Source organism: Ambystoma mexicanum, chromosome 10 (assembly GCF_040938575.1).
Source record: "Ambystoma mexicanum isolate Mex_15411 chromosome 10, UKY_AmexF1_1, whole genome shotgun sequence".
NCBI classification, from domain to species: domain Eukaryota; kingdom Metazoa; phylum Chordata; class Amphibia; order Caudata; family Ambystomatidae; genus Ambystoma; species Ambystoma mexicanum.
In genome coordinates, this window is record NC_090932.1 from 672,881,347 (window position 1) to 672,898,918 (window position 17,572).

The window sequence follows — 17,572 nt, forward strand, 5'->3', positions numbered from 1 at the left end:
GTTAATTCTAATGTTTGATAATGTTTGTTGTTCAAGGGAAAAGGGAGGGATGTTGCGTAGTGAATACGCCAATGTACGCATGCACGGGCGGGATCGAGGCTTGTGCATGCGCAGTTGATAATAAAGACGGTCCGCTGGCAGTTGCCGCCGGGGGACCCGAGCAAGTCACACGTCTCCGGCGTGGTTCATTGTGCGAGTGTGTGAGCGCACGTGTGAATGACGGCTGGGGCCCCTGGCCCACTCCTGCCAACACAACTCCCCTCTCCATTGATCTGCATACTCCTTCATGCGCTCCTTTGCAGCACCATCTCTTTCCCTCAAGTCCCGATCACAGTCCTTTCGGAGGTCCTTTCAGAGTGGCCTGCGGTATCCGGGTCCGAATGTCTCTCCCGAACATGACCTCAGCCTGCATCTTCCCTGTGGTGCTATGTGGAGTGCCTCGGAGTCCAGCAACAGCTGATTTAGGACTTGCTCAAACGGTTGCTCAGTGAGTTTGACAATTTGGAGGGCACTCATGAGGTTTCCCATAAAGCGATTTATCACGCCATTCGCCTGTGGCCATAAGGGAGTTATCTTCCTGTGGTGGAACCCTAGATAGTTCGCAAATTGTGCAAACTGATGCCCATTGAATGGGGGTCCATTGTCCGTCTTGAGCACTCTTGGGATGCCGTACACAGAGAATATGCAATCCAAAGCCAGCACCATGTGATGAGCGGCTGTGGAGGATATGATTTGTATTTCTGGGTAGCAAGAGTACTCGTCCATCACCGCCAGCACATATTTTCCTCCTTCCACGGGCCCAAAGAGTCGGCGGCGACAGCCTCCCATATTCCTTGGGGAAGTTCAGATATACTCAAGGGTTCCGGATGACGGTTGGGTCTGATGAGACTGAATGTAGGACAGCATTTTAAGGTTTCGTCCACTCGGGAGTCCATGCCAGGAAACCACACCTTTTGGCGCAGCATCCGTTTAGTTGACACCATCCCTCAGTGGTTCTCATGGGCGACCTCAATGACTTTGGCCGTAGGGATGATGGGATCACCAGCAGGCAGTCCTTTAGGAGGAGGCGGTCATCAGACAGGGCTAGTTCATCCTTCACCTGAATTAGCCGATTCACTTCACCTTGTACCTGGTCCCCCGCTGCTCGCCCTCTCTCTTTGGCTCTCCTCCACATGCCAGATTCGAGACCTTCAAAAATGATTTGACACGCTGTATCATTTTCTGTCTCTCTGGCGATGGTCCCAGTATCAATCCCTTCAGGAGCGGTCTAATGAATGAAGTACCTAATGTATCTGTCAGCCACTGATGGTTCTGGGGTGCACCCCTCCCGAGGTCTTCTGGACAAAATGTCAGCCGGATTCTCACTTTTCCCTGGCCGATGCACAGTTTCAAACGCATAGTCTTGCAACCGCAAGCCCCAGCGGGCTATCCTCTGGGGCATTTTTGCTTGAGGGTTCTCATACAGGAACAACAAAGCCTGATGGTCCGTGATGACACGCAATGGCTTGCCATACAGGAACAAGTGAAAATGTTCACAGGCCCACACCACAGCGAGCCCTTCCGTCTCTGCCTGCGAGCATGCTTGATCGGTGTTAGAGAGGCTCCTGCTGGCGTATGTGACGACATGCGTTCTAGTGGGATCTCTCGGGTCCACCTGAGCTAGAATGGCCCCAAGCCTATGGGACTGGCATCAACTGTCAGTTCCGTTTGGCGGTTGGGGTCATAATATGACATGTTCTCTTCTCTGGCAACCCTTTCCCGGATGATCTCAAAAGCCCTTTGACACTCTTCCGTCCAGCTAAACGCGGCATCCTGTCTTGTGAGTAGTCTTAGGGGTTTGATTACTGTGGCGAAGTCCTTGATGTACCTGACGCAGTAGCTGGAGAGCCCCAGAAAAGACCTTAACTCGGAGACTCTGGCTGGGGGTGCGGTGTCATTCAGTGCAGCAACCTTGTCCGGAACTGGGGTCATGCTGGCCTCTGAAAATATGTGCCTGAAGAACTTCAATGTGCTCTTCAGGAAATCGCACTTGTCCTTGTTGAGTGTGAGATTTGCTGCCTCTAGCGCTTTGCATACTTTCCTGAGAGCCTCATCATGTTTGTTGGTGTCTGAGCCGAAGACCAAAATGTCATTGCTATAGTTGAGGCAGTTTGGGATGTGCTTGATGACATTGTGCACATCCGCCTGAAATATTTCGGCAGCCGAGGACACACCGAAGCTCAGCCTTTTGTAGCGATAGAGGCCCAGATGGGTGACAAAGGTGGTGATGTTCCGGCTTTCTGGGCTCAGTACCACTTGGTGGTATCCTTTCTGCAAGTCCAATTTGGAGAACAACTTGGCCCCATTTAGAAGATGAATCATGTCCGAAATGCGTGGAGGTAGGTGTCTTTCTCTTCGTATGGCCTGATTGGGGCGTCTCATGTCGACACACAGTCTAATGGCTTCTGACCCCTTCTTCGGCACTGCCACTATAGGGGACACCCAGGTGGTGGGGCTGGGATGATATCTTGCGAGAGCAGTTTGTGGAGTTCATCCTCTACCTTCTTCTGGATGTTGACTAGGATCCCCCGATAGTGTTGTGCCACGGGGCGGATGGAGTGGTCAATGTGCAGCTTGATGGGTCGATTCTTTAGTTTCCCATGCCTTTAAATATTCGTGGGTAGAGGTTGTTAATCATGTACACCGGGTCGATGTGTTTGTGGACCATGATGTTATATAGGATGTGAACGAGTCCCATATCAGCTGCTGCCTTGAAACTTAGCACATATCCGCTATCAGTTTTGGTCACTAGGACGTGAATGGGAATTTTCTTTTCATGGCCTTTGTATCTACAGGTGCCCTCAAACTGTCCCAAGCACTTGAGGGGTGTCTTGGCGCCATACACGTAGATGTGTACTGTGGCCGGGCACAGTTTTGGCGGTGTGGGCAGGTCCTTGAGGACGGTTTCACTGATGACATTGACCGTGGTCCTGTGTCGATGGGGAACTCCGTAGGCTGCTCATTCAGCTTGATAATTAGGGTCGGGCTGTGTGCCGTCGCAGTGGGGCTTCCCAGGGCACATACATATACCTTTCTCTTTTGATCGCTCCCTGACGAGCTGGGATCAGTGTCCGACGGGGACTGTTCGACGAGACAGCGCACATGCCATCTTGATCTGCGCTCAGGCCTCGTGCGCACTACGTATCTCTGTCTGTCTCCCCTTTCTCTCCTTTGTCTGTCCTCCCCCAAATCTCTTTCCTTTATGTCCGGGGGAGCTTGGTTACTTGGCCCTTGGGGAGTCGTGGTGTGGTGGTTCCCAGCGGATGAGCTGGCCTTTGGCCTGGGTCAGAGTGGTTGCTCCCTGGTCCTTTCTCTCCCTTTGTCACGGAAGAGCCTTCACACAGACTTGAAGTGGCCCTCTTCGCCACACGTGGCGCAATGCTGGCCGACAGCTGGGCAGGTCCCTTCGTGAGGGTATTCAAATCTGCATTTGTAGCAGAAGAGCTCCTCCGATCCTTTCTCTTGCTGCAGCCTATGGATGTTCTCCCCTGTATTTGAGTTGTTGAAACTCTCTACCTGTGAGTCTATGGCTCTTTCAGCCCTGGCTAGGGCAAGGATCTCGTCCAGGGTGCATTGTTTCTGAAGCAGTTTTCTGCGAAATGTCTGTGACTCATATCCCGCTATTATTTGAGATCAGAGTGCCTCCGTGTTAGAGTAATTTGCAAAGTCACAGTATTTCTTTTTGGTGCGGAGCCGCATGACATAGGCGTCCATAGTCTCACTTTTGATCTGCTTAGTGCTGTGGAAGAGATGCCTTTTGTAATCCACGTTGGTGTGGGGAGTGAAGTAGGCGGCTAGCGCATCTTTTAAGTCTTGGAGGGAGTCAATGGAGTCCGGGGGCAACTCATTGATGATGTCCTGTGTCGCAGGGCCCACAGCCAACTTCAACAGACATTTCTGACGTACGTCCTCTATGGGCTCTCTGGCCCCCATATACAGTTCAAAGTCCCTGATCCATTTGGTCCACCTGGGACCCATGTTGCTTGTGTCCGAGACATCAAAAGCCCCTGGCATTTGCGCCGCTAGTGTGTCCGGGAGCCTATATGGCGCCTGATCCACCAATTGAGGGCCCTGCCCCTGCAGTCCCTGGGCCTGTGCATGCGCACCTTGGTCGTTGTCTTGACCTGACATTGTCCTGAACCTTTCTTGCTGTCCTGGATTCTGCAATCAGCTTGTGGCAAACTGGCAAACACCTCTGGTGTTCCTTTGCTATTGATGGCTGCCTCCTTGGGCACGAGCACCATCCGCCTAGAATGGGGTCACAGGATGATGTCCCTCTGCTCCTTGAGGACCTGGATGGCTGCCCATAGTGGGCACGAGCACCATCCGTGGCTGACAAATTTCTGCCCCTCCTACCTCAGGAAGCACTGGATGTGCGCTCTCACTGTGTTTCTGGCGCGTGGGTTGCGGACAGCCTCCTTCGGTGCTGCTTTGCCTTGCCTTTTCACCCTTCGCGGCCCAGGTGGCCAGCAGCGTGTGCTCGCTGTAATCCTGTCTCCTCTCCACCCACGTGGAGCCTCCAAAGCTCCATACGGCGCTGCCGCGCCTTCTGTGAGTATCCTTCCCGGGTGCCGCGAACCCTATCAACGGTCCCGTGTGCTCTCCATTGCACGTGGACCTGCTGCTTGTCTGGGACTTCTACCGCCACACGCGAGCCGCCTCTCCGCTTCGTGCTCACCTTCACTCCGGAAGGTTAACCACCTCGTCGCCAGTGTGATGGCGTGAGGGGAGGCCAAACCAACGCGCATGTCACAGCACAGAAAAGTAGAGACGGAGCTGGATTATGCATGTCTTCTTTATTCAATAACATGAACAAACTGAACTGGTCCCGCCTCCCACCGCCCGTCACTTCCTTTCCCTCGTCACATTTCCTTCCCTGAGCACCCGCCCCCCTGCTAACACTGGAACGTCAACGTGACAGTATTGAGTGCTGTTATAATCTGTCTGATGCTCCCACCGGGGAGGTTGTAGTCATATGAAATCACACTATGGAGCCAGAAGCTTCACTCCCCCTGGGAGAAGATGAGCACAAGTCAAGGTAGCTTTTCAAGGCGCTGAGGTAATAGGAGTGGAGCGACTTGAGGAAGGAAGGCTGCAGAGCCTGAGAGGGCAGAGCGACATCATCCTCAAGTGACCCAGGTACTTAAAATATATATTTTTTCTCCCATCCTTTTCCAATGGGCCGATTTAGACACGTTTACCGAGGTCATTGTGTAACTTGTGCATGAAGTGGCAAGATGATCATGTCAGGGTGCACAGGAAAAGATGGACCCATTGCATGTATTCATCACTCATTCTATGTATGTTAGAATCTCTACAGAGGCCACCATAAACAATGTTGATCAGTTTAATCTGGCCCTCTCGCTAATCTTTCAGTTTGATTACTTTTAGGACCTGATTACGATTATGGTGGTGATGTGGCAGGATTATTATTAGACTATGTTATGTCGGATTATTATTAGGCTAAATTATGTAGGATTATTATTATGCTATGTTACGTAGGATTCCTTTTATGCTATGTTATGCAATGCTATGCCATATCTGCAACCTTTGGCTCTGCAATATAGTTAGGCCTCAGACCCTCCATGTCACGTCCCTCTGCCTCTGTCTGTGTCCCTCTGCACGCAGCACCCCAGACAGGCCCAAACCCCTCCTAGGGCAGAGGACACGTCAGACCTTCCATTGCACTTATTCCCTAAAAGTATAGCCATAGGCCCATACACGGGAGATAACATGATGTCCCCGCAGGGCTGTGTCACAAGATCACAAGTGAGATGTCGACAGTTCTTGCCAAAGGTCTGCAATAGCGTGCCAAGTAGCACCCCCATTGTGAAACTACTGAAACCTATTAGTGTTTGCCTATGATATGCTTTATAAACCACTCTAGGGATGTGTGGGGAGGGTAGAGAACCCCTTTACAGACTGCCTGAACACTTGCATTCTGTGTTCCCTGCTGATCACTCGGTATGGTGTGTATTTGCTATGTAAAACAAGTAGATTGATTCACCACCAGTCTGTCTGATCTCGTTATTTGCTGCAAACTTGGGCTGGCCGAGGCGGGGGACCTTATCCTGGCCACAACAGTCGTATTTGCAACACATAATGGTCTTAAAATAAGCATAGGTTTACAGTAAAAACAGGTGTCATTGTAAATCCCACTTGATTTAAAAAAAACACCTTATCATGATTTGAGATCACTTCTGGTGTTTACATCATGGGGTGTATAGTAAAGTAATGCATCCAGTAAATGTATGCTATATTGCACATGTACCTAGATTGTAAAACTCTCATCTAATCCCATCTCATAATTTAGTATTTAAATAACACTTTTTACCATGCCCTTTGTTTGGCCATATTCCCCTTCTTGACTCTGCCTTTGCCATGAAGATGTATTACTAGCCACCCCTCTTCTCCCAGACCCCTCTTAGTATTTATGGAGCCTTATTTTTGGAGAAGTACTGTTAAAAAAAAATCCACTGTCCAAGTGATTGAGAGAAGTATGTTTACTGTGAAGGAGAGCTGTGCTATATCTGCGGACACTTATGCAGTAGAAGGCTAACGAGAATATCATGAAGTTGTGCCAGCCTGCAATGTTTTTATGCTACTAATCAATTTTGATTTCAACACAACATAATTGTCTTTCTTTTGAAATTCTCGAAGACAGATTGCAATATGATGGAAACTTGAATCATGGGGAAATGTTGGTTTTGCGCATTGTGTAGATAACTCATGAAAATAGCAGAGACATGAGGTTCTCAGTCTGCTTGCAAGACTAAAACCTAATATCCATTGAACACATTCAGGATTAAGACACGTTGTATGAGCTGAAGAAAGGTCTCTTGATACAATGGCCTAAGGAGCATAAGTAGACCCCCTCCACCAGCCCTTTCATCTGTCTTTGGTTCCTGCTTTCCACTCTTGACTTTCAAAACTATGAACGTAAAATCACACAAAAAGACCCAGGAGTCGTATTGGGAGTGTACAAAGCAAGACAACCTTTATTGCTGGTGTGTAAACCAAACACGTCCAAACTAACTCAACCCACCTTCAAGTCGCCTTTCCCTTCTATTGCCTCATGGTCTGGCCTCTCAGAATATACATCATCCGTTTAACCTCCCTCTCGCCCGCAATATAACAACAATGTTCATTGTGTATTGTGTACATGCGTAGTCCGTCTTCTGCTTCCCGCTCATCTCCCGTCATTGTGTGATCCACTGCTTCTGGGTCAGGGGCTCTGTTCTGACGACAGCCATCATAGTCCTCCTTAGGTGAAGGATGTGGGCCACCACCCCCTGATGCATATCCGGCCGAGAATAAGGCCCTATTGTTTGAGCCAGTTTAGGCCAGCAAAATCCAAGATTGAATCCCAGGTGGCCTTCACTCAGTGCACCAGACAGACTTTGAATGCACTGTTTCAGCAGTCCTACAGCGCCTGTCATTTTAGAGAGCTCTGAGAGCAAGTTTTGCCTAAGGCCAATAAGTGGTGATGTCCCTATCGGATACATATGTAACTAAGCAATAGAATCCGAGGGGGGGGGCATTTAACATATGTCCCAGGGCATTACCAGACCGGTAATGTCCCCCTCCGAGGGTTCTATTGCTAACAAGGTGCTAATCGTATTTTTCTCGAGTTGAGAAATGGCATGTAAACCATTTCTCAATTCAAGAAAAAAAAATCAAAAGAAATGGCCTCCGTGGATCGGGGAGAAGAGACTACACATAGTCCCTTCTTCCTTTCCATGGCGGCCATTAAAAAGTGTTTTAAAAAAGTAAACAAAGAAAATGGATGCCAGGTAATGGGGAGAAGGGACTACATGTAATCCCTTCTCACTTTCCATGGTGGCCATTCCCTAGGTGGAGATATGCCGGGAACTCTACTGTTCCCAGTGCCAATGAGGGACAATGCAGCACAAGGTAACTGGGGAGAGGTTTGGGGAGCTTAAATGTGAGGAAAAATGGGATGAGGAGGGGGAAGGAGGTGCAGAGGCGTGGGAAGCGCACTTACCTGATACCCACGAGGGAAGATGGCGTCCTCCCGCTCTGCAGAGGCTTGGAGCAGGGTCTTTCCCTGTGGGGTAAAGACCCGTTCTGAGCCTCCTCATTAGCTGGGAGGCTGCCACCCCCGCCGCCCCCCCTTGGCGGGTACTAATACGAAACAACCCTACAGGTATCTAACACTATTCACAGACTCCTCCCATATCATGGTTTATTATCCTTTAGGATCACAGTAATCTTATTGCCTTTATGGCGTCATTACAGCACAATGATTATTCACCCACCCCTGGGGAACATGGCCTTAGGACATGGGGGGTAAGGGGAGACACATCCCCCACAATTTTAAGTGGGCTGATATAATAGCTTTTATCCCCCCCAGAATGTGTTTCTCTAGTGCAGCGGTCTATACCGAAAAATATATACTTTCTTAAGTTAAATTATTTAATGGTGTGCTTTGTGGCTATTTTCTGAGTTCAGGATCCGAACCCTGGTTGTCCCAATTGCAGGCAGGGAACTTGGCTGCTGTGCCATGTGGAGCTGCTTGTAAAAACCCTGACAGATGTCAGTATCATGTTCTGCTTCTGCAGGCCGCTTGTGGTACCAAAGTTGGCCTTGTGCACCCCCACGAGTCTGTCTTGCTTAAGCAAGCTGCTCTTGTTTGCCAGAGATGTCCGAGGGGCTGGGGCAGGATCATTATGACCATGCAAAGAAAATATTACAGTAGCACTGCCGCTCGCCTGGAAATATTCCAAATAATATTTAAAAAATTGTGCAATTTCTTTCATGTGGCTTCTTTCCAAACTCCACACTGTACATTTGCACTTTAAATCACTTCCATGACACAGGTACACCAACTTTTAGTGCATTAAGCGATCCATAGACCCACTGTACAGTAGAAGCTTACCAGGGTAGCTCAGCAGGTTGACAGACCGATACTGAGATGTTATATATTCAAAACTACAGGTTGTTAATGGTATGACTTTTTGCAATGCCTTATAAAAAAAGTGTTATAAAATGTGTTTGGCCAGGGTATGAGTTGGGCTAGTTGCTTGTTTAAATTCAGGGCAGAGGTGGGGATATTTCTGCCCCTGTAGTGAAAATCAAAAGTTGGCACCCATGAACCCACTGTTTAATTTCCTAAAAATTGCAGTCAGCACAACAGAAGCATTTATTTGTGATTAACCAGTTTGACAAGCATATAACATCTTTATAAATATAACCTGTGCTAAAACACAGTGGGGCACACAAAATAACAGAGTATGTGTGGTGTCTGCCAAAAAAAGCATTTCAAAGAAAATTAGTGAACGCAGCAGCATTTTTCAATTTGGAAATTACTTTTTTTTACCTAAGTCTGAAATGCACATTTGGAAAACAATAGTGTGCCTAGCATGTAGAAAGCCTGCATAAAACGCAAAGGAAGGAGCACAAAAATGACAGGATATTTGTGTGGTAGTCCAACAAATGTCTGTCTTTTTGAGACAGCTACTAATAAATAATAATGCAACAAGAGGTTTTTGAAGTTCTTAATATAATTGTGAAGGCATATGTTATTCCATCTGTTTATAGAGGGTAAATAATCGGACCAAAAATATATTGGTAAAAATTCTGAGGTTCATAAATATCCCCACCCCAATATCACCCGCTAGTATCTCTCCTCTGTTGGCCTCCACTACAAGTAGCTCTAACTAACAAACAAAGGTTGGAGACCCCTGCTCTAGCGCCTTCACCTCAATGCCACGTTTGTGTGTCTCATTCCTGTGGTGCCATAAAACACCTCACTGGGTCCAGGACCAGAACGCCCCCACCCCTTGCCCGCAATAACAGAGCATGCCGGGTGTTCTCCCTGCTGCCCAGTACACACAGTGCCAGAACACACACACCTTTTCATCAGGTGTCTTGGTCGCTGTAGTCCTGGGTCAAGGGCTGTCGCGAGGAAGGGGCCGCATTGCTGACTGCCCACCATTCACATTCGCTCTATCTTCCTTGCTCGCATGCAGTGGCAGACCACACCATATTTTTACAGTGGTAAAATATAAAGTGAAAGCAGTGGCTTTCAGTGCCCCAACAAAACCCATCTTTCTTTCCACAACGCATACAGTGCCAGCACATACACCATATAACGTTCTTCCCCCAATGCATGCAGTGTTAGATCACCCACAATCCCCAACATAATGCATGCAACGCCTAAAGAAAGCACCATCAGAACCCACGCACCCTAGCTCACTTTAACACTTGCATGCAGTGATGAAACACATCCCATCTATTTCACTGCACCCCACTACACGCACTGTGTGAAGACACACCCTTTCTCTCCCCCCATCAAGCAGAAGTAATGCCAGAACACACACCCCTCTGACTCCTTTCACCCTGATGCCCCATTGCGGGCCCGGCCTCCTCCCTTCACCCCTTGGCCACAATGCATGCACTGCCACACAAGGTGACTCGCCCACCGCTCCCCGCTGTATGCAGTGCCACAGCGGCACCCGTGTGCCCTCCACCCCCCTTACGCTCAGTGCTGCCACCCTTGCCCCTCCCCGGGCTCTCCATCATCTCTGCATTGAGAGCTGCATGTGCCACTGCCACGGATGCCCCCACTTCCTCGGCCGGTCAATGCCAGGGTGCGCTCTTTGTTGGCAGGCCGCTGTGTCAGTGTTGCTGTCCCTTCTTGGCCATATCAGTCACCATGCCGACACTCTGTGTTGCCTCCTGTGAGATTTTTGGAAGAATTTTGATAACAAATTATTCACCTCGAAAGATGAGCCTAGTCCCAAAAGAAAAAATCTTCCCCTCGTGGCGATATATCAGCGCTTTTGTATATTCCTGGCACTCTACAATACTCAGTCCAATATTTGGAGAACCAGCATACGCTGCCTCGTACAAACTGGGGGCGATACACGGCCAGGAGAGAGAAGGGAGTGGGGATAATGGAACTACAGCACAGCGCTGGTAGGTGGAGGGGGTGTCGCATAAAATTGAAATGTGTGCATTTCTTATTCTGTCATTGAAAGGCAGAGCTGGGGGAGTAGAGGCAGTCACGTGTCAGGTGGGTCGGGTGCGTCAATGTATCCTTCTGCGGGCAGTAAAAGAAAAACTGTTTATAATATTCCAGAAGTATTATAGATGCTGGTACGTCAGAGACTGTACTACGGCTGGGCAGTTACATGTTGGTTGTGCCTACATAACCTTCTGTTCCTCTGACGGCCATCAAATGTCTGCTACGGAATTCTGTAATGTATGAAGGCATGGGTCTTATAAAGTGTAAACCTGTGTGGAAAGCAGCCCCTGTACATACGCGATGCACCCAGGTGGCCATTAGTAAGTCCCTCTTAAAGACCAGTAGAGAAGAGGAGTATCGCATGTCACATGTGCCCAACAGAGCCCTTTATCTCGCTTAGAACAGTAAAATGAGAGACATTGAAATGGGGAAGATTAACATCTGCAGGCTTCCTACAAGGTAGTACTTAAGGACATTCTCAAATGGTGCCGACTAGAATGGCTTCATTGCGCCACTGACAAACTGGTCAAACTATAATAAAGATTTCTCCAAAATGTGTTTACGCAAAGCGCCAAAAGTAAGCCCCACACCTCTCACATCAACCTCGTTTGAGGGGTGCCACCCTCCTTGGGATCAGCTTCACCCTCACGAAAAACCAAAGGTTTTTCATAATCTTGAATAGGGTGGGGGGACTAGTAATCCCTCATTAACGCCAGAATATATGTGATCCAATTTGCTTTTAATGAGATCACCACTACCAATATCTGAATTCGCCCATCTTGAAGGCTCAGGTGGTTTAGCTGTCCCTGGAACACCAGGCAAGTATCTGTAGTGTGTAAAATACGATGTCAGCTTGCATAAATTAAAGTAGACTGTCTGCAACTTCTTTTGCGGTGCCCCGTGCCTGCGCATAATGAACGTGCCCAAGCTGGGGGACAAACTGCACGTGCCCTACCTGCGCAGTGCACTGCTGCGCAGCCTCAGCCTTTGTTTTTCCTGAACAAATGAGAAGCCAGGCAGCGACACGTGCTCCAGTGACTCTGTGACAGCGTGTGTTATTGAGGGAGACAGAATGAGACAGAATCCTAGTCCGACTGCGACTCGACCTCCACCTGAGTCCTCAGCTACCGTAAGGTAAGTCAAGTGGCGAGGTCCCCCTCTCCCAGGTGCAGGGCGGCATGGGGAGGATTTATTAGAGGGAATGTGCCATTGCCAACGTCAGGTATACAGTTTCTAAGCATGCATGGCGCGTTGCAAAACTGATCAGGTATCCTGGCCTCTTGTTTTATGATGAAACATTAAGAGGCCAGGTTGCCCTGATCAGTTTTGCAACGCGCTGCGCATGTTTAGAAACTGTACATCTGACACACTTTCATGAATTGAAAAACCTGAGGCCCTGCCGCCCTCAGGTTTTTCAATTCATGAAAGTGTGCCCCTGTCAAAGACGAACATCACATTGGAATGGCTGTACTTACTGATGGGCAGCCAGGGCTCACATTTAAGTTCCAAGCATTGGCCAACACAGGCTTGCAAGGCTGCACAAACAAAATACGGAGGCCATTCACTGATACAGCGGAGGATCAAGGGTGCACAATGGGAGCCGGTATTGACATGTACATGCAGTTTCTATACAAATGCCAGACACAACACTGTTTAATATATTATGTTTTGCCTTTTTTAAGGAGAAGGGCATGATTATTATTTTTGCTGCTTACACTAGTGCCCCTAAACCATCAGGTTACTTTGAGATTTTTTCTAGTTTATTTCCTTAGAGTTGGATCAAGCTGACCGCACCTGACACGTTTCTCTGCAAAGAAAACATTACAAATTCTATTAATGTATCTATAACTGCTTCCCAAAATGAGTCCCGGTCCCCCAGCTGGAGGTGACATCTATTGCTGTGACACTTTGTCCCTCTTCGCACTTACTCAACATGCTTAGCATACACGGAGCAACAAGAAACTCTGTTAGAACATTTACAATTGAGGCATTTCGTTATAGTGTACATTGCCAAATGAGTCACTTCTAGGTGATCCCAAGTAAACATATAGAGAAACGAAATTCACAGTAGGGAGGGCACACGATTCGCCCAGGATCACACAATCTGGCAAAGACTGGATTTTCTCCAAGATGTCCCTGTACCCCAGGCCTGACTTGCAAAGTGCAGACACTGCCTGAGATATCAGCCTGACATAGCATACGAAATCCTCATGAAAGCATATAAAGTAAAATGAGGATGAGCCAATCTCAAGAAGGGCTGCTACGTGGGATGTGTGCTCTTTTCCATAGTAATGTCTAAGGTAGGCAAGGGAAAAGACTTGGTGTATACTCTAATATCAGTAGGACTCACTTAAGGCACACCCATCCACCTCTTCCCACCAACTCACACCTGCTTGAAGTTTGGATGGTACCACACGTAAAACTTGGTCTCTGACATGAGGGCTACCTGCATTTCTTTAGTCCAAACCCAGCAGCAGCCGGGTCCACTTAAGCTTTCATGAATTCAGTACCATTCAAATGAGGGTAATAACCTGCTATTGCATTGCCTAGAAGCTGAAAGCATCTAGCATGAAGCATTATGACCAAAGTGTTATTATATTCCATAAAACAAAATACTACCAGCACAGACCTGAACTCTGTCCCTGCCCAAAATAAACCATTTGTTGGTGCCCATCCCGTGCATCTCTCAAAAGAAATCAAGCACAAACCTTCTGTAGGTCTTGGCTAAGCTTCACCCTGTTTTATTCATCTTGGCTGTTTCTGTCAGTGTACTTGAGTGGTCGCAGTGCAATCCGATTTTGGGGTTAGGGCCTCGGCAGTACATGGATTTAGTGACTTCTCTGTCTGTCCCCCCTTCCAAATATCCATGCTTCTGACTATTTCTTAAGAGTTAATGCTTGCAGGTATCAATGGGCCCTTAAAGGTCATGGGTCTGGCATGCGTGTTCCAGCTTATTCTAAGAAGCTATATGGAGTGTTGGTCATGTAACGCATGCAAGAGAAAACCTGTGAAATGTAAGCCAGGATATTGAGGGTGCTCTGAAGACTGCTGAGAAAGTGCTGAGTAAGTGTACAGATGGGAGTTGTGGGGTGCTGGCCATGGGGGAATGGGAAGGGAGGGACTGGGGGGCAGTAGAGTGTGGGACTGCAAAGTTAAAAAGGGTAGAAAGGGTGCAGAGGACAGAAAAAGAGAGGAGCAAAGGACGGGAGAGATGGGAACAAGAACGCAGTGCGGATGAAAGATAGGGATTGTTTGCAGCATGGGGTGACCAGTGTGTGCAGGGGAGAGAGGGGTGCAGAAAACACCAGAACACAGGGAGAGTGGTGTAGGGCAGAAATGGCATAGGAGATGCAGTGTGTCAGAGGAGTGACTTGGTGTGGGGTGTAGGGAAGAGACTTGGGAGAAAATGGTGTACAGCAGACGAGAATGTGGAGTAGAGAAGGGTACAGAGGGGGGATTTGTACAAGGAAGAATGGTGTCTCGCCTCATATTCCCAGATCAACGGTGGAGTCAGGAATGCGTCTTCTTCAAACGCTTGATCCATGCTCACGAGGCCTGCACGAGGACGATAAGAAGTCGTTTGTTGAAATAATTGCAGATATATTCACTACACCATACCTGTCTGCACATTGATTGGGCCTGATAATACACAGAGTGGCCCCCCTCCCAGGTGCAGGCCGGCATGGGGAGGATTTATTAGAGGAAACATGGGAGCTCGGGCTCAACGCTCTCCCACTGCCCCATTGTCATATGCGCTCCTGTCTTGTTCCTCTCTAGGAAGAGACAGTCACAGCAGACTGTTCCTGCATCAACTCCCTTTTCACTCAATCCTATCTGCAGCCTAGGTCTGAAGTCAGGACTAACCTTAAATGAGGTATATATTCAACTCTGACCTGTCCTGTAGTGGGAGCTGGTGCCAGGGTGCATGGAACCTTGCCTTGCGACACAGCATCATGTTATTTGGGCTATCTTAGCAACTTTCATGGGTTTTTGATGGATGGATGTCACACGGGCCGCAGACTCCTTTTATGCCATAACCTATTCCTTTAAAAAAACCCTAGAATGTTCTATGAAGGGCATGCAAAGTGTCAGTTCTGATTTAGATAAAGCCACTGACTTAGGGATGTTTACTACTGAGCCCTGTGTAGTTAATAACTTAATTGGAGCTGGGAACATACTAGTGTAATACAAATGTCTTAGCCACGGATACCTTCATCCACTCTATTAGCACTATGCATTTCCTTCACTGAAGTCCCGCTAAAAACCAGCAATGACAAGTGTTTCCTTGTGTAAACGTATTGGGCATTTGCCAGGCACTGCAATTAAATGTCCAGGTACTTTCACCATTTTGCAGCTGCTACCATCAGTATGTATCAAATACCACTATGGCAGTGCTTGACAAGTGCCTTTTCCATGCCTACATTAAAGCCCAAATGGTTGGCGTTGCCAATGCTTGTTTTAAGACTGCATCTTTGGTACCCACTACTAGCTGACTAATGCATTGTAGACAAGTTTTAATAGCGGCCACCATAAGCCATCTTGGTGACCCGGAAAACAAAGCAGAGCCTTGAGATTCAAAAGAGAACTTGTTCCACTATCCATGTAAATCCAATTAATACCCTGGTGCCGAGGTATGATTGCAGCCTATCCACTGCTGTAAAGGGGATCAAGTGCAATAGGATTGGATGGGCTGGCGAAAATCCATCAAGCATCTGCATTTAAAGCGCAGGTGAGAGTATTATAAAAGATCTCTCTAAATGTCCATCGCTGGGAGGATTTTATATTCTGAACTTCTTTTCTTTTTCTTAATTTTCTTCGGTTTTCTTTTCTTCTTTTCTCTTGTTTTATACAGTGATGATATATGTAATTTAATACATACTGCTATTTTATTTTTGTGAAAAGTCGAGTTCTTTGACTAAAACACAATAAATAATTAAAAAAGCAAGGTCCGCAAGGTGTCGCCTGTCCCCCACAGATTTTATGGGTCTCCGACGCCCCTGCTGGGGATCATCAGCATTCACAGACCCCGCCTTTTATAGTTACTGAGAAACTAATATAGCTGATCTTTCTATACCCCTGCACTACCTCCCCAATTCACCTGTTTTTTGATTGCACAGCAAATTCTCTTCTAATCTACACCTAACTATGGTCCACTCCTGCTTTTCATTTGTGCAGGTCAACCAATTACCTTTTGCATTTTGCTTTTACAATACATACAATCATCCACATGGTTTTGAGAGGTTTGCAACAATTTCCCCAACTCTTTCTGCAGCATTTTGCTTTCTTGCTGTATTTCTAGCAGGACAAAGGAGAGGCTGAGGTCAGAGCCAGGCAGAAGAGGAGGCAAGCTGGAGGGTCCTAACTGGCGACAGAAAGGCATACAACACCAGATTACCCCTGCCAATAGAAGAGAACACTCTGTGAGACATACTGTGGTGCTAATGAAAGGTTGTTCAGACACTTCTTTGTTTACGGCACATAGAACATCTCCCTCAATACACAGTGTGGCTGTTCGATGGGCCACCTCAAACGCTACATTTTCTCTATCATACACTGTGTCTAGCACATGCAAGCTCTTGGTCACATCTGTCACATGCCTTACTACAGTTTCTACTTCCTCTAAAACCTTAACTCTCTGTGGCACCAGCGTTGGCTACCCTTTCAAAAACTCCACACACACCTTCACCATCATCCTCTCTGTAGCTGGCCAGAAAACAGTAAATTGCTTGGTACCTGTATGGATAGTAAAACGGCACATCAGATTCTGGTGAAGCTACTAATTCTACACACAGACCCTTTGCTCGAAACAACCTTCTCCCTATCAAATTATATCCTGCTGCCTCACCTTCCCAACAGATTCTATTTCCTACCAACCCTATCTGACCCTTGCTTCATTTGCTCAAGCATTGCAACTGTGGGGGCTGTAAAGGTCATAACTCCCAATTTTAAACAAGACTAAACGACAGAACAGGTGTTATCCTCGGGGCAGAGATCATGTACCTAGAGGCATTGTTAGATAGCTTGATTTCCCAAACTTCATGGTGTGTTACCCATTCCCAGCTGCATCCTGCCCACTGTCCAGGCAGTAATCTGCAGGCCAGCGAACAAAGTCCTTTCATTGGCCGATGTGCTAGAGACGCCCCCGCGCAGCAACCCTGTATCCAGAAGACGTCCCACTTCTATGCAGTGAAAAAACCCTGCCGCTCGCTTGTTGCTCTTGGTTAACTTGCCCTAGAGGGGCCTCTCTCATGTAAATAGCTCCCCACACTGAACTAATAGGGCTCTTCATTCAACAGCCCAGAGGGCAGACACATTTTTTCTTAAATATACATTTGCCTGGCGCTACCTGAAACGCTACGGGCATATAAGACATAGGGCCTCATTACACGGATGGCGGTAAGGATTTACCGGTACCGGTAAATCCTTACCGCCTTACTACGAGGTCCCTTTGCGGGTTGGGGGATTTAACGCCTGCTTTTTGCAGGCGTTAAAATCCAACCCGCAAAGGGACCTCGGAGCTAATTACGGCACCGCAAAATTGCG